Here is a 19,120-nt window from a genome sequence, read left to right on the forward strand (position 1 = left end):
ACAACCTAGTGGCACATGCAGGGCTGCATCAGGTTGTTGAAATTTGTCAATTCGTATTCCATCAATTAGTGGACCTTATTCTCCCTGCCCCCAATTCCTTTAGAGCAGCTCAAATGTCTTCCTTTTTCACCTTTGGGTCTTGATCATATGCTACGTCTTGAAATGGTTCTGTATCAGTCAATTCTTTTTGGTACCGTCACTCATGTATTTTTTCCCCATCATTTTTTGATGCTTACTGGATCATCTTTCAATATTGTAATTTGAGACTTGAATTTTTTCTTCTATTCCTTCAGCTTGAGAGATGCTGAACTAGTTCTTCCTTTTTTATTTTCTGACTCCAGCTCTTTGTGTGCTTCTTTGTAATACTTTGTCTTTACAAGCTACCTTTTTAAAAAAAAATTATAATAATTTTAATGAAAGTTTACAGAGACTTAGGGCTTCCAGTCTTCATTGTTGCACTTTTTTCCATACCCACCCTCCCCAATTCATGAACTTCACCTTGAAAAGAAAGAAAAACTCTTTCATTGTTATGCAGTTCCACCCCCCAAGTCCAATCCACTATGCATCCTTCACTCTGGACTTCTGTAATGACAAGAATATCCATTTCACATATCCCTTTTAAACAGTTCTCTCCCTCATTTGTTTCAATGAAATATACATCATTCCTCCCCTCTTTTTCTATCTTCCCTCAACCCTGATGTCAGTCTCATTTTACAACAGTGGCCCTATGCAATATTTGTCCTTCTGTGACTGGGCTATTTCACTCAGCATAATGTCCTCTAGGGTCATCCATTTTGCATAATATTTCATGAGTTCCTTGTTTTTCAATGCTGCATAGTATTCCATTGTGTGAATATACCAGAGCTTCTCTATCCATTCGTTTGGGCACTTGGGCTGTTTCCAGCTCTTCGCTATTGCAAACAAAACCACAATAAACATAGATGTGCATATATCTACTTGGGTGGCAGTTATGGTTTCTTTAGAGTAAATTCCCAGTAATGAAATTGTTGGGTCAAATGGTATCTCTATTTGCAACTTTTTGAGAAAGCACCATACAGCCTTCCGTAGTGGTTGCACCATTTTACACTCCTACCAACAGTGAATAAGGGTTCCAATTTCTCCACAACCTCACTGCATTTGATGTTTGCTGTTGTGCTAAATTTTGCTATTCTTCCTGAGGTGAGATGATATCTCATAGTTGTTTTGAACAAGCTGCCTTTTGAAATCTTCTATTCAACTCGTTAAGTTCCTCATTCTATGGCCCCCCTTTTTTTGGCTTTTCTGCATTCTAACGTAATACTCAGTGTCTCTTTTGACATCACTTCTGTTCTTTTCCTCGTCCTCTGTGTTTGTAATGACCTTTTCCCCACTCATGGATGAGATCCTTGATATCATCCCACATTTCAGGTCTTTCTTTATTAGTGTTCAATGCCTTAAACCTATTCTTGAGATAGTTTTTAAATTCAGCTGGGATAGAATCAAGGTCATATTTTGATTCTTGTGAATTTGTTTTAACCCTTGCATGCAACTCTGAACATCAAAACTTGTTTTTGGACAATCCAAATTAAATATAATATTATTAAAAAGGAATCACATCTTTGAGCTTGAAAGATGAATTGTACTGGGGAAAGTCTGCTGTTAGAGACCTCTCCAAAGTACTGAAGAGCAACTACGGTGTGTCTGGCTCAGCCATGGTATTTACAATTACTTGCTATGCATCAACAAAGTGGAAATTATGCATAGGTAAAATTGACTTGGAAATTTTCTTAGAATATTAGATATATTGTATCTCAGTACAATCACACACAGAGCAAATTTTCCTCTACATTAGAATATGGCCTCATTGCTTTGATCATACAACAGATGAAGAAGGTGACTTGTGGGGGAAATATTTTGTGCTGAAAGTATGAGTATTTTACCCAAGATCCTCCTTTTGTGAAGGTTGTGAGGAGACATGTTCAGCTAACATGAACAGAATGGTGAACATAACTACATACTCTAATTTCCCTCTTTTCTCATACTTCTTTAATTTCTAGAGAATTTGCATATTATATAAACTTATCGTACAATTTCATCATACCTATTTTTGAGCCCAACTACTAATTTATAAGAAATGTTTTAAAATCATAAATTAATATGCAACATCAATCCTTATCTACCTTTATATTTAAATAAGAATTAGTGCTGAAAGGAATCATTGGTTTTATTTCTTTTCCACCAGTTGTGGATAAGTAACCCTATGTAGTTCTGGTAGGTCCAATTGAGTTGACTCTAACTCCACAGCAACTTTCTATATAATAGAATAAAATATTTACTGGTTCTATGCCATTTTCTCCTCATAGAGCCCAGCTTCCCGGATAATTTGTTCTGCATATAGGTTGAAAAGGTATGGAGATAGGATGCATCCCTGACGTACGCCCTTCCCAATTTTGAACCATGCAGTGTTCCCTTTCTCTGTTCTGATGGCTGCCTCCTGGTCCAAGTATAAGTTTCGCATTAAAACGATCAAGTGTTCTGGGATTCCCATTCTTCTCAGAGTCAGCCATAGTTTGTTATGATCTACACAGTCAAATGCCTTTGCATAGTCAATGAAACACAGATAGACATTCCTCTGGTATTCCCTGCTTTCAGCCAAGATCCATCTAACATCAGCTACAATATCTCTAGTACCACGACCCCTTATAAACCCAGCCTGGACTTCTGGTAGTTGTACATAGGGTTTTCAGAGGCCTGCTATTTCAGAAGTGGATGGGCAATCCTTCTTCCTAGTCTGTCTTAATGTGAATGTTCAGATTTAGAGAAGTATCAGACAGACCAGCATGTTAAAGGTATATCCCTTATTGCAGAGTTAACTTTAGTGTCAGTGTTGTCCCTGCCTTTCTCACACGCGTCTTTACCCACTTATTTCCCTGCTCCACCATCCACCAGGATACCCATCCACTTCTACCCCTTCCCTTCACATCTATCTCCCTTTGACCAGCCCTCCATCAAATAACATACATGAGGCTTCCATGGCTTCTGTGATTCCAAACACATCAGCTGATAGTAGTTCCTTATGTTGGGATCAATGTCTCTGAAGTTTAGTCATAATGTTTCCAGAGTGAAGAACAGATTATCCGGGAGGCTGGGCTCTATGAGGAGAACTGTGGGGTCAAGATTGGTGGACGATTTATCAACAACCTGTGTTATGCAGATGACACAACCCTGCTTGCTGAAACTGAAGAGGACCTGAAGCGCCTGCTGCAGAGGGTCAAGGGCTGCAGCCTACAATATGGAATGAGGCTCAATGTCAAGAAGACAAAGATTCTCACAACTGGACCAATCGGCAGCATCAGGATGGATGGTGAAGAGATTGGGATTGTACACAGCTTTAGTTGGCTTGGCTCCACAGTCAACAGTCTTGGCACCAGCAGCCAGGAAATGAAAAGACACATTGCCATGGGAAAGTCTGCTGTTAGGGACCTCTCCAAAGTACTGAAGAGCAATAATGTCTCTCTGGAGACTAAGGTGCATCTGATACAGGCTATAGTCTTCGCAATCACTTGTTATGCATCAGAGAGTTGGATAATGACCAAGGAGGATAGGAGAATTGAAGCCTTTGAGCTGTGGTGCTGGAGAAGAGTATTGAGAATACCATGGACTGCTAGGAAAACAAACAGATTTGTCCTGGAAAGGGTTAAACCAGGTGGCTCCTTGGAGGCAAGGATTCTGAAGCTCAGTCTAACATACTTTGGACATGTTGTGAGGAGAGACCAGTCCTTGGAGAGGGACATCATGCTTGGGAGGGTGGAGGGACAGCGCAGGAGAGGAAGGCCCTCTATGAGGTGGATTGACTCAGTGACTGGGATAATTGGGATGGGAGTGTCAGAGACGGTGCGATTGGCACAGCACAGAGTGGAGTTTAGGGCTGTTGTACATAGGGTCGCTACGAGTCGCAAGCGACTCGACGGCACATAACAACAACAACAAGATGCCATTTTAATAATCATTGGTGATTTTTCAGTTCGTTATTACAGCTGTTATGTCAATCTATTGTACTATACTTATTTTATTGCTTACTCTTAATGCTGATCATGGTGTATTTTTTTTCTAGCAACTGGTCTTTCTTAATCACTCATTCATTCTCTATTTTGATTCAGTAGAAAAATCACATTTTAGAGCTTTAAAACAAAGGATGTGATCAGTTTTCATCTGTATCTTCCTACTTTGTAATTATCTCACACAGAAGATAAAGGGAAGATAATTTATAGAATACAAGTAATTGATTCAGTGGCAAAATATAGGACTTTTGATAAATGACAAACTTTTCCTCACCTAAGGTACACCTGATACAGGCCATGGTCTTTGCAATTACTTGCTGTTCATCAAAGAGCTGGACAATGACTAGGGATTGATAGAAGGAGAATTGATGCCTTTGAGCTGTGGTGCTGGAGAAGAGTATTGAATATACCAGGGACTGCTAAGAAAATGAACAGATTCATCCTAGAGAGGGTGAAACCAGGCTGCTGCTTGGAGATAAGGTTTCTGAAGCTTCGTCTGACGTATTTTGCATGAGTTGCAAGGAGAGACCAGTCTTTGGAGAAGGAAGTCATGCTTGGGAGAGTGGAGGGACAGTGCAAGAGAGAAAGACCCTCGATGAGATGGATTGATTCAGTGACTGGGGTAATGGAAGTAGGTGTGTCAGAGACAGTGAAGTTGACACAGAACAGAGCAGGGTTTAGGGCTGTTGCTATGGTTGCTATGAGTCACGGGCCACTCAACGGCACAAAACAACAACAACAATGTCCCTCAAAGCAGCTATAGTGATACAGTGACTGTTTAAGCTCACCTATGGTTGCTGATGACTTCCTGCTTCAATACATCCATCTCTACCTTTCTGTCTGAGGGATTCATCCAACATTAAGAAGCTTCCTCAGCCTATGCAGAGGGAAGCCCAAGAATATTGGGATTTAGCATCTCAATCAACTCAGCAAACAAGCCAGCATATTACTAATTCAGAAACCTCTGCTCTTGTGAGACAATATGGAAGCACTAATACAAAACCTCACAGTCCTTAGTATATAATTCAGTCTAGTTTTTCATAGTGGAAACCCCTTATAAGTTTTTATTTGTTTCCAACACTTGCTTTTCTCCTATCATTCTTTATTTTGTATTTACAATGATCTCCTTCAACATAAATTGCTCACTTCTAAGGCTTTATCTTGAGACTTTCTGCTTGCAGATACCCAAACTAAAACATCAATATTCAACAGACATTGTCTTTTTTCTAGTTAGTATCAGATTAAATCAATAAAGACATCTAACCCAAGAGGAAGCTCCTGAGAAATCCTTTCTATTTTCTAACTTAGCAGCCTGGGTCATACCAAATTGTCCTTAGCACACAAATTGAATGACTGAGTCCTTGGTTTCTCCTTTCTGAAGCACAAAAGGTCACTAGTTGGCTGATAGGGCATCAAAGTGTATGAGCCAAATGCTATCCTAATAGATTTCACTGGGTGCACATTTGCATGCATTAAATTGCAATTTGTATAAAGCATCTTTACCTGCAGTCTTGAAAGATGACGCATTCTAAAAGTGAGTACTTGCTTCTCACAGATGTTTAAAGATTGAAAATAGGCAGGGGTGTGGCTTAGGGGGATTCTTGAAGGGAAAACCAAGGAAAAACTATATCTGCTTAATATTTTCCTTCTTTTTTAAAATCTGTTTGCCTCCTCAGATAATTCTCTTTTGATAGGAATCTATGACATAAAGGTAAGCTATTTACAGAGCAAAGAAGGTTAAGGCATTGAAGGGATTACATGGCCTGTGTAATACTGAGACAACTGTTGGATACAGGATATAGTATAATACAGGATACAGGGCTGGATCTTATAATTTTCCACCAATCACTTAAAAAAAAAGTGTTTCTTCCTGTACCTTACTCTCAAGACTCAATAGAATTTTATTTCAGTCCCATAATATCCTGGTTTTCTTTATGCTCTAATTTGACCACCCAATCAGAGATATCAATGAACACTTCTGAACCCAGGAAGTCCCCGGTAAGAATGTGGAATAATCTCTGCCTCTAAAGCTGCCACAGTTAAAAAAAAAATTAAAAAATTGTTACTGTACTTTTCCCCCCTCCTTTTACAGCTCTTTAATTTTGTATGATTTACATTCTTCCCTGGGATTCAGGAGCTTCAGATCCTGAATTTTCCACACTTTACCATTTGAATGACATATCATCTTTAATAAATCTCTTTAAGGCCCTTTAACGGAGATGTTTCTTTACAACAGAAGAAAGCCTAATAAGCATAAATTTTCACTTTGTGGACTTCGTTATCATCACATTCCCTGTGTTTGTTGTAGTAATAGACAGTATTGTTCCTTCTCTGCAGTTTCTTCACATAGCCTGTCTCCGGCCAAAGATCTACCATAGAAACTTGTTCCACTTGTGTGTATTCAATCTCATCTCTATATCCTGCTTGTTGAAATCGGTACAGATTTTCGATCTCTTCTGATCACTTTTTGGCACGACTTATTGATTTTGGTTTTGCATCACAACTGGCCATGGCTGCTGAAGTCTTTTTACCAGTGATTTTCTCTTCACTATCTTGTGACTGGGGCACAATTGTTTCTCCTTTTTCCATTTTCTTACTTGCTTGGAGTCACTCAAAACACTGTCATCCATTTACTCAAGTCATTGTGGTGCACTGTCCTAGCCGGAGAAGTAGCACCTGAGAACAAGGACTGCAGTGTCACTGTACTTTCTAACCTCACAGATGACTAACTCAAAGGACCGTAGTAGAGGCACCCAGGAAAGCTTCTGCAGGCTTTTCCTTGCCCCTTTCCTAACAATGAGCAGAGGGCCAGGAGGCCTCAGTCCGATTGACCTCTTAGGCAGGTACTGTTTACTCAACACCCAACTCCAGCTCTAACTGGGAGCAGAGTGCCTGGAGGAAGCCCCACCTCCATTGACCCCAAACTGACATACTGGCTCCCCAGGACACTAGCAGTGAGAAGAACACCTGGACATAGCATTGCAGATGACCCAGCCTAGCAGGGGATATGTGTTCCTTTACCGCCCTATAGGAGTCGAGCAGAGCATCTGGAAGTCTCATACTCTTTAAACACCCGACCAGGTTCCAGTACCCCTGCAAGCTCCTGATATACAAAGCCGGGGATTCAAAAGATTGGAGACCTGGTGGACACAGATGCAAAGATTCCTTCATACAAGCAACTAGAGAGAAAGCATCTCACAGACAATGTTAAATACACAGATGAACCACTAACTATTGAACACGTGACACAAGAGAATAGGTAAAATAAAAAATTTAAAATAAATTGTTTTATAGATATACCATCACCACAATAACATAGAAGAACAGACAATCTAAAAATCCACAAAAACCCAAAGCAAGATGTCATCCTAAAAAGTGACTACAACACAGGCATTGGATCTCCCGGGGGAGAAAGTCTGATGGAACTTCCTAACTTGGAATTCAAAAGAACAATGACAAAGTATTTTCTCTGGGTGAAATAAAAAAGAAGAATTCAAGGAAGCTACAAAAGTAACCCTAGAGGAACTTAAATAGGCATCACCAGAGTAAGCCATAAAACTAATGAAATACCAGGAACAACAGAAAAACCAGAAACATCAATCCAGGATAATAAGATCAATATTTCAGAAGACATCAACGTGTTTGAAGGACAGATGAGGAGAACTGAAGAAATGGAACACAGAATAAGTGAAACAGAAGATAGAGCTCTCAGTACTGAACTGCTAGAGCAAAAAGCAGAAACAAAAAGGAAAGAAAATGAAAAAGGCCTAAGAATTATGTGGAATACTATCAAGAGGAATAACATGTAGTCAGATTTCCAGAACAAGAAGGGGGGGGGAGGAACCAAAGATATTTGTGGAAGAAAACTTTCCAGATATTATGAAAAATGAGAAACTATACATCTAAGAAACTGGGTGAATCTCAAAATAGAATAAAAAATAAAAGAAAAACACCAAGGCATATTACAGACAAATTATACAGAATTAAAGACAAGGAAAGAATTCTGAGAATAGCTAGAGAAAAACAAAGAGTAACCAGAAAAGAAAAGTAAATATTATTATCTTTGATTTCTCAGCAGAAACCACGAGAGTAAGAAGACAGTGATATGGCGTATGTAAAACGTTCAAAACAATCGCCAACCAAGATTTCTGTACACAGAAAAGCTGTTCATCAAATATGATGGAGAAATCAGGACATTCTCACAAAAAATAGAAACTAAGGAAGTTTACAAAAGGAAGTTCTTACCACAAAGACACCATAGAAAAGTGGATGGATGAAAGTTACCACCCACAAAATTAAAAAGAACTCAATAACATGGCAGCAATAAACCTTGCTTTAATAGTCACACAGAATGTAAATAGTTTAAATGCATTCTCTTGTGTGATTAACTGCCTCTGAAAACCCACTGAAGGGTCAACCATGGGTCAGCTCTGACTCGATGATACACAACAACAGACAGAAAAAGAGTAGCTCATATTGGATTAAAACAACAAAACTCATCAATATGTTATTTACAAGAGACACGCATGAGAAGGAAAGAGAAATACACACTAAAAATCAAAGGGTGGAAAAACATACCAAGCAAATACAATTTAAAAATAAAAAAGCAGAAGTAGCAATACTAATTTCTGATAGAAAAGACTTCATGTTAAAATCCCTCATAAATGACAAGGAATGACACTATATAACACTTTAAGTGTCAACAGAACAAGAGGACATAAACATAATAAATATCTATGCACAAAATGGTTGCTGTTGTTATGTGTTGTCACATTCTTGGACTCAGAGTGATCCTATGTACAACAGCTCTGGACTCTGCTCTATCCTAAGCCAGCCCTATTGTCTCTGACACACCTACCCGCATTACCATGGTCACTGAGTCAATCCATCTCATCGAGGGTCTTCCTCTCTTACACTGTTCCTTCACCCTCCCAAACATAATCTCTCTCTCCAAGAACTAGTCCCTCCTTGCAACATGCCCAAAATTTCAGATGAAGCTTCAGAATCCTTCCCTCCAAGGAACAGCTAGGTTTCACCCTCTCCAGGACAAATCTGTTTATTCTCCTAGCAATCCACGGTATATTCAATATTCTTCTCTAGCATCACAGATCAAAGGCATCAACTCTCCTTCTATCATCCCTAGATATTGCTCAGCTTTCTGTTGCATAGCAAGTAATTGCAAAGACCATGACCTGGATTAGGTGCATCTTAGTCTCCAGACTGATATTGTTGCTTCTTAGTACTCTAGACAGGTTCTCGACAGCAGACATTCCCAATGCAATTCATGTTTTGATTTTCTGGCTGCTGGTACCAAGAATGTTGATTTTGGAGCCAAGCAAATTAATGCTGTTAACAATCTCAATCTCTTCACTATCACAATGCTGCCTATCAGTTCCATGGTGAGAATCTTTGTTTTCTTGATATTGAGCTCCAATCCATATTTTAGGCTGGAGTTTTTGACCTTCTACACCACATGCTTCAAGCCCCCAAAATACACAAAACAAACATGATCAGAAAGGAAAATAATAAATAGACAATACCAAGATAGTAGTAGTTGTGGTTTTTGTTAGGTGCCACCAAGTTGAGTATGACTCATAGAGACTTTATGAATTCAAATGTGAAACTTACCATATCTTTCTTCCCTCTTGATGTGTTTTTTTATTGCTAAGAATCGACCACCTAAAAATATAGAGTTCAGCTTCTCAAATGATTTGAGAAACTTTACTGCCAGGGACTTCTAAAGACACTAAGAAGCAACAACGTCAGACTAGAGACTAGGGTGCATCTGATCCAAACCATGGTTTTATCAATTACTTGCCATGCCTCAGAGGGTTGGACTAAGGATAACAGAAGAAGAATTGATGCCTCTGGGTTGTGGTGCTAAAGAGAGTATTGGAAATACCAGAAACTTCCAAGAGAAGAACAAACAAGTCTGTCCTGGAAATGGTAAAACCAGGTTGCTCCTTGGAGGCAAGGATTCTGAAGCTCCAGCTCACATACTATGTTTACAGCAGGGACCAGTCTTTGGAGAAGGTCATCGTGCTTGGAAGAGTGAAGGGTCAGCACAGGAGAGGAAGACCCTGGATTAAATGGATTGAGAGAGAGTGAGATTGGCTCAAAGTAAGACAGGGTTTTAAGTTTATAAAGTCTAGCCTCCAGAATGATCAGTTCCACATACAGGTAGAAGACATATGGAGAGGGGATGAATCCCTTATGCATTCCTACCCTGATTTTGAACAGTGTGCTGTTTCCTTGCTCTGTTCTAATGACAGTGTCCTGGTCCAAGTATAAATTTCACATAAGCACTATCAAGTGTTCCAGTTTTTCTCAAGGTTAGCCACAGTTTGTTGTAATTGACACAGTCAAACTTCTTTGCATAGTCAATGAGATGCAAATAAATATTTTTCTGACACTCTCTGTTTTCAGTCAAGATACCTAGACATTGGCTAGGATGTCCCTAGGGCTATTTCCTCTTCTAAATCCACCTTCTATTTCTAGTAGTTTTTGTTATGAGTAGAGCATATCTTTTTAGATTTAGGTTCCTATGCTAGGAGAGTTCTAGTTGCCTAGTGGCAAGAAGCTATGCTGCAATCCTGAAGACACATGGTTCAAATCCATTAGCTGCTCTGCAGGAGAAAAATGGGCAATCACCTCCAGCATGATTAACTGCCTCTGAAAACCTGCTGGAGAGTCAAGTATGGGTTAGTACTCAACAACTACAACAACATGCTAGGAAGCTCCTTGGCATCGGGGAAGGTCAGGACACAGGGAAGAAGCACCTGTGTGAACAATAGATGTTGAAAGTATCAAGGACTTTCCTTTTTGATCATCAGGAAGAGAGAGAGAGTGCAACAGAGACAAAAAGCCTTTCAACTAAAGCCAACATCCTGAATCTGGATGTCTACCCTTCCAAACTATAAGACAATGCATTTTGTTTGTTAAAGCAATCTATTTCTGGCATCTCTGTTTTACAGCAGCACTAGATAATGAAAGCACTACAGTTTTTATGACTAATGTTAATAATATACTAACTCTGATTGGTTTAAAAGAGAATTGGAAATTGGACAGTTTAAAAGAGTAGAAAAGTACTTTCTCACATTTTGGGCAGCAAGAAATCTAAAATAAAGTTATCTAAAGCCAAGCTTTCTCTAAGGGCTTTAGGGACAGGTCACCTTGACTCTTCCAGTCATTAATAGTCCCAGGCGTTTCTTTGGTTTATGATAGTGCCCTTCCCATCTCTGACACAGTTACTACATAACATCTTCCTCCGGGTCCACCTTATCCGTGTTTCTTCTCTTCTTTTTATAAGGGCATCAACCACATTAGATTAGAATCTATCCAAAGAAAAATTTTATAAAAAAGTCTGTTGGAGGGATGTTGTAATGATCTACCAAGATTGCTTAGGAAAGGAATATTTTTAACTATTGAATCTAATGTTACTTCTCTAAAAAATGAAGTTTAGATTATTTGAAATTAAATTATTTATTATCCATATGTACTCTGTGTGTTTCTCACAAAGCATGATATTTTTTTAATAATGTGGTTTATTTCTGCACTCTGTCCCAATATGTTTTGACAGACATGTAGAACAAATACTCTCCCCTACAAATCTCTTCTACAGCAACTTGTCAAGTACTTGTAGATGGTATTAGAGTTTGATCACAATTAGGTTTGTTTCAAGATTTGTTGATGCTGTTATGACTGAGGTTTCTCAATTCACACAGAGATTTTACAAAGAACATTTGTTCTTGCTACTGAGACTGACAAGGCATTTTAAGATGTATGTATTAATTAATTAATCTTAATTTTTTCTTTTTATATTAATCTTCATATTATTTTAGCTACCACTAGAAAAACCCACTAGAGGGTTATTTGTGAGTCAGTTCTGACTAGATAAAACATGATAAGAAGCTTTTCTTATACAGTTCTTGCTTTGGTAGCAGTACTCTGACTGTGAATATGAGTAATTGGTCTTTAGAAATTGAAAACTCATTCCTCATAGGAATCTTGACAGAAATATTTGAAGGTAACACAGTGCTAATTCTATTTATTTGCTTACAATTTTGACCATATCTGAAGGAAGAGGTAGGAAAAAAAGGCTATATTTATGTTTTCAAAAAGATGCACCTTTTAGAATAGGGATAAAATAGAAAACAAGAAAAGCACTATGATTTTGTGGACTGAAACACCAAGGAGAATTTATTAATCACCCACTCATTCAACAGTCCTTACTGAGCATCTGTTGTGTGTCTGAAACTGTACTATGTAAACATGTTACAGAAATAAGTAAGACAAAATTTCTGCTTTTTGATATTTAAATTATGTACTGAGCATTCTGATAACCCATTTAAAAGAGAGAAATTAAAGAGCAAGAAAACAATAAGAAATGAAAGAGAACATATTTAAGATAGTCTATGCAAGAATATTTTCTTCATTTTAACTACTGCACAAAGGTAAACACAATGAAAGTATCACTTTATTGACTTGGATTATAAAACATCTAATAGCTTCCAACACTCTCAAACAATGACTTTTTAAAAATTCATTTTAATGAAAGTTTACAGAGATTTAGGGTTTCCAGTCATTCATTGTTGCATTTTTCTCCCTGCCCCCCACCCCCTTCCCCAACTAACTTTTCTCCTTGATGAGTAAAAGAAAAACTCTTTCATTGCTATGCAATCCCCGCCCCCCCAGTCCACTGCATTGTGCAGCCTTCATTCTGGACTCCTGTCATGACAATAATACCCAATCATATATCCCTTTTAAACAGTTCTCTCCTTCATCTGTTGCAATGCGGTATATTCATTCCTCCCCTTTTCTCTGTCTTCCCTCTGTTTCACTTTTTCTGAGTTCTTTTCCTCACTCATGCCTTTTTAAGTATTTCTTTCCTTTTGCCCCCATTTCTTTCACATATTTCTCTTTGAGTAGTCTTAGAGTAATGTCTTTGACAATGGTAGTGGAGAATTCAATGAGATTGCCAAGCAAAGACATAAACAAAAGGGAAGCAATTGTCCATAAGGCAGGTCATGCTCATAGAGAAGAAGGAAAACCAGTGTTACAATGATACCGTAGTGGTCTTTGGTGCTCTATTCACAGTTGAGACAGACAGTATACTTACTCAACTGGTTTCCAGAAGATATTCTTCACAAAATGAAATTGGGACAAACGGGACCAACACTGTTACCGCATGCAAAAAAGAACTTATGTAGTGGTGCCATTGTCTGAAACAGCCCTTCAAAAGTGGTTGGCATTGGCTGGCAGCACAAGCAGCTGGGCTCTTACTGAGAACACAAAGTAGTTTCTCAGAATAGAAATTCCACTCCAGGGAAAGTGGGTATCTCTGGAATTATAGGAAAATTGCATGTGGCTTGTCAGTTGGTGGTCTTCTGGGGACCAAGCTTCATCTGCATTCCTAGTTGAAGCTCAAATTAAACTCAGTGAAAATGTTCACATAAAAGCCCCACAAGAGTAAGTTTCCAGATTCTATCAGTTTAAAAAGTAAGTGATGTAGAAATTCTCAGTTCAACATCTGAGCCTTTCTACATCAGTTTTTTTCTCTGTGATTTCTCTGTGTTATAGTATTTTAAATGTGCAGAGATCCAAATTTCCCCCTTAGGGAATTGATTAGAAAAATTAAAATCTACCCAAATGGATGAATATGAATATTTGTTATTGTGTTGTTGGGTGATATTAAATTGACTGCAGTTTATAGCAACCCTATGGACAACAGGTATGAACCTTGGCCTGTCCTTCGCCTTCTCATGATCTCTATTCTACTCAAGCCTATTATGGTAATCACTGTATCAGTCCATCTGGTTAAGGTTCTTCCTCTTTTGCCCATGCTCTATGTTAACAGCATGTTGTCTCTATCCAACCATGATTCCTTCTGAAAATATGCTCAAAATAAGTGAGATGAAATTTCACCATACTTGTCTTTAAGGAAAATCCTAGTTACACTTCCTTCAAGATAGTTATTTTGGCAAATTTTCACCAGGCAACACATCTTTTGATTTCTTTTCTTTTTTTTATTTCTTGACTGCTGTTATTGTGGCTATTGACTGTAGAGCTAAGTAAAATGCTATCACTGTTAACTTTAATCTTTATATATTATGATGTTGTCTATAGGTTCAGTGTTAAGGATTTTTTCTTAACCTTGAAATGTAACTCATACTGAAGACTGTAGTTTTTGATCTGCAGAAAGTGATTCAAGTATTCTTCATTTTCACTTCAGTAGGCAAGGTCTACCTTAAAAAGATTGTTCATGAGTCTTCCTCCAATTCTGGAGACACAGTCTTCTTCACAGAACCCAGCTTCATGAGTGATGTGCTCAGCATACAGATTAAATAAATATGGAGAAAGAATACAACCCTATGCACAGTTTCCATGATTTAATTTTTTTATTTTCACCTTTTTAATTTTTTTAGACTTTCATTCATTCATTGTTGTACATTTTATCCCTCTCTCTTCCTTCTTCTTCCCCTCCCTTCCCCAGTTCACATTTTTAAAAAAAATTATCCATTCACTGTTGCACAATTATCTACCTTCTCCTCACACTCTCCTCTTTGCAATGATAAACCGCTTATTCTGGCCTGTTGTCATACGTATAATGCCTAATTATATATTCCTTTTGCACAGTTTTTTCTTTAATCTGTTCCAGTGAAATGATCATAATCTATCCACTCTTGTCCTATTCTCCTCCTAACCTCCGCATTTCAGACCTGTTTTATAACAGTGCTGTTATGCAGTATTTGCTCTTTTGTGGCTGATATTTCATTCAGCATGATGTACCCCGCGGTCCTTCTTCTTATATAATGGATAGAAAAACTATAGTATATTCATACAATGGAATATGGCACTACACTGAAAAACGATGGATGTTTTTCCTGATTTTAAACTGTACAGTGTTCTCTTATTCTATTTGGACAACTGCTTCTGGTTCTAGGTGTAAGTCTTACATGAACACAATTATGTGTTCTGGAATTCCCATTCTTCTCAATGTTAGCTATAATTCATTGTGATCTACACAGTAAAATGCCTTTGCACAACCAATACAACATAGGTAAACATCTTTCTGGTATTTTCTTCTTTGATCCAAAGTTCACCTGACATCAGCAACGATATCCCTTGTGCTGTGTCTTTTATAAATTCAGTTTAATACTCAGGCAGTTTCCTATCAATGTGTTTTTCCAGCTTTAAAAAAGAATCTTCAGCAAGATTTTATATGCATTGATATTAATGAAAGTGTCCACATTCTGTTGAATTATTTTTTGTGGGATTGGGAACAAATAATGGATATCTTCCAGTCAGTTGGTCAGTTATCTGTCTTTCATATTTGTTTGTATAGGCTAGTGAGTACGTTTTGAGTAGCTTCTATTTCCTGAAACATCTTGATTGGTATTCCATCAATTCTTGGGACCTTTTTTGCTACTGTCATCACTGACTCAGACTTCTCCTTCAGTACTATTAGTTCTTGATCATATACAACTTCCTGAACTCCTTCAGCATCTACCAATTCTTTTTGGTATGGTAACTTTGTGCATTCCTTACATCTTCTTTTGATGCTTCTTGTTGCACATTTTCCTCCCTATATTCCCTACCCCCAAATTTGCTTTTTAAAAAAAATTAGTTCTTTCATTGTCATACAGACCACCTCTCCCCCCAGCCACTTTATTATGAAGCTCTTATTCCGGACTTTTGTCATGTTAATAAGACCTAATGTAGATTTCTTTTCTACAGTTATTGTCCTCATCTGTTTCAATGCCATGTACACTATTTGTCCCCTCTTTTCTTAGTTTTCACCCAACCCCTATGTCAGTCCTGTTTTATAACAGTTGTATTATGCAGTATGTGTCCTTCTGTGACTGAGATATTTCACTCAGCATAATGTTCCCCAGGGACACCCATTTTGTATAATATTTCATGAGTTCTTTGTTTTTCAGTGTTGCATAATATTCCATTGTGTGAATATACCACAATTTCTCTATGCATTCATTTGTTGATGGGTACTTGGGTTGTTTCCAACTCTTTGCTATTATGAACAAAGCTGCAATAAACATAGATGTACATATATCTGCTTGGGTGGTAGTTCTGGTTTCTTTAGGGTATATTCCCAATAGTGGAATTGCCAGGTCAAATGGTATTTCTATTTCCAATTTTTTGAGAAAGTGCCATACTACCTTCCATAGTGGTTGCACCATTTTACACTCCCACCAACAGTGAATAAGGGTTCCAGTTTCTACACAACCTCGCTGGCAATTGTTGTTTGATGATGCTCTATTGAATTTTGCTATTGTTACAGGAGTAAGATGTTATCACATAGTTGTTTAGAGGTGCATCTCTCTTAGAGTTAGGGATTTTGAACATTTCTTCATGTGTTTGTTCACCATCTGAATGTCTTCCTTGGTGAAGTGTCTGCTCATATCCTGTGCACACTTTGAATTTGCGTTGTTTAACTTTATCTTGTTATGGTGCTCAAGTATTCTATAAATACTAGATATAAGTCCCTTATCAGACATGTCATTACCAAATATTTTTCACCAGTCTGTGGCTTCCCTTTTTACCCTGTTAGAGAAGGTTTTGGATGTGCATAGAGATTTGATTCTTAGAAGGACCCATTGTCGGTTTTTCAGCATGCTTGGAAGACAATTCATGTTGCGGATTAGTGCATCTAGGCTCCTTCCAAGATTTTCTCTGATGAACTTTACAGTCCTTGGTTTTAGTTCTATGTCCTTGATCTATTCTGTAATGGTTTTTGTATATAGTGTGAGGTGTAGATCTTGTTTGAGTTTTCTGAACATGGTTATCTAATTTTGTCAACACCATTTGTTAAAAAGGCTGTCATTTCCCCTCTTAACTGATTTCATCTCTTTATCAAAAAATAAGTTGACCACAGGTAAAAGGGTTGATTTCTGGGTTCTCAATTTTATTCCATTGTTCTGTCTGTCTGTCATTGTACCAGCACAATGCTGTCTTCATCACCATAGCATGTAGTAGGAATTTTTTTTAAGAAGAAAATCTTCAAAACAGATTTATTCAGTTTAACAGCAATTTTCTGGGAATCATTTTTCTTTTTTTAAAAAAGTTTTCTACTAGTTTATTTATAGATTTCGAATACATTATTGCTTTGGGTTGTTTTTTGTTTTGTTTTGTTTTTTTTTAATTTTAATGAAAGTTTACAGAGACTTTGGATTTCCATTTATTCATTGTGGCAAACTTTCCTCCCTGCCCACCCTTGCCCCTCAGTTCGCTTTTCTCGTTGAAAACTAAAAAATAAATAAATAATTACTTCATTATTATACATCATTTTACAATCCCCCCATCCAATCCACAGTCCACTCCACTATGTAGCTTTCATTCTGGACTCTTGTCATGACAATAATACCTAATCATATATTCCTCCTAAACACTTCTCTCCCTCATCTGTTACAATGTTGTTGTTGTTGTTGTTGTTATGTGCCGTCAAGTCACTTGCGACTCGTAGTGACCCTATGTACAACAGCCCTAAACTCTGCTCTGTCCTGTGCCAATAGCACTGTCTCCGACACACCCATCCCAATTACCCCAGTCACTGAATCAATCCATCTCAAAGAGGCCCTTCCACTCCTGTGTTGTCCCTCCATCCTACCAAGCATGGTGTCCCTCTCCAAGGACCGGTCTCTCCTTACAACATGTCAAAAGTATATTAGACAGAGCCTCAGAATCCTTGCCTCCAGGGAGTTGCCCGGTTTAACCTTTTCCAGTATGAATACATTTGTTTTCCTAGCAGTCCATGGTACCCTCAATACTCTTCTCCAGCACCACAGCTCAAAGGCATCAATTCTCCTTCTATCCTCCTTAGTCATTGTCCAACAATCAGATGCATAACAAGTGATAGCAAAGACCATGGCCTGTATCAGACGCACCTTAGTCTCCAGAGAGATACCATTGCTCTTCAGTACTTTGGAGAGGTCCCCAACAGCAGACTTTTCCATCGCAATACATTTTTTAATTTCCTGGCTCCTGGTGCCAAGAGTGTTGACTGTGGAGGCAAGCAAACTAAAGCTGTGAACAATCTCAATCTCTTCACCATCCATCCTGATGCTGCCAATTGGTCCAGTGGTAAGAATCTTTGTCTTCATGACATTGAGACTCAATCCATATTGGAGGCTGCAGTCCTTGAGCCTCTACAGCAAGTGCTTCAGGTCCTCCTCAGTTTCAGCAAGCAGGGTGTGTCATCTGCATAAAGCAGGTTGTTGATGACTCTTCCACCAATCCTGATGCCACATTCTTCCTCATACAGCCCAGCATCTCAGAAGATCTGTCCTGTATACAGATTGAAAAGGTATGGAGACAGAATACAACCCTGACAGACCCCCTTCTTGATTTTGAACCATGTAGTGTCTCCGTGCTCTGTTCTGAGGACTGCCTCTTAGTCGAAGTAAGCACAATCAAATGTTCTGGGATTCCCATTATTTTCAGAGTCTGCCACAGCTTGTTGTGATCCACACAGTCAAAAGTCTTTGGATGTTAATGAAGCACAGATAGACATTCTTCTGGTATTCTCTGCTTTCTGCCAAGATCCATCTAACATTAGCTATAATATCCCTAGTACCATGACCTCTTCTAAATCCAGGCTGCACATCTGGCAGTTGTCTGTTGACATATTGCTCCAAACATTTTTGGATAACTTTCAGCTTCTGCTTTCTTGCTTGCATGTGATATAAATAATATTGTTCGATAATTTCCGCACTCTGTTGGGTCACCTTTCTTTGGAATGGGAACAAATATTGATCTTTTCCAGTCAGTGGGCCAGCTGGTTGTCCTCCAGATTTCTTGGCACAACTTATTAAGCACATCCAGGGCAGTGTCTGTTGAAATATGGCAACTGGTATGCCGTCAACTCCTGGAGCCTTGTTTTTTGCCAATTCCTTCAGAGTAATTTGAACTTGCTCCTTCATCACCATAGGCTTTTGCTCATATGTCTTTTCATGAAATTCTTCTGTAACAGCCAATTCCTTCGGATACGGTGACTCTGTGTATTCCTTCCATCTTCTCTTGATACTTCCTGGATCATTTAATATTCTATCTAAAGTATCCTTAAG

The 19,120-nt window shown here is 38.3% G+C and overlaps 1 protein-coding gene and 1 pseudogene across 2 annotated transcripts in view; both read right to left on the minus strand.

Moving 5' to 3' along the window:
- PCSK2 (proprotein convertase subtilisin/kexin type 2) overlaps window positions 1-19,120 on the minus strand; it is a 649,727-nt gene that overhangs the window by 563,637 nt on the left and 66,970 nt on the right. The window lies entirely within an intron of this gene.
- Window positions 6,285-6,551, minus strand: LOC102872960 (annotated as a pseudogene).

The sequence above is a fragment of the Elephantulus edwardii genome, unplaced genomic scaffold, assembly GCF_000299155.1.
Source record: "Elephantulus edwardii isolate Elephantulus edwardi_28Jun2011 unplaced genomic scaffold, EleEdw1.0 scaffold00366, whole genome shotgun sequence".
In the NCBI taxonomy this organism is placed as follows: Eukaryota; Metazoa; Chordata; class Mammalia; order Macroscelidea; family Macroscelididae; genus Elephantulus; species Elephantulus edwardii.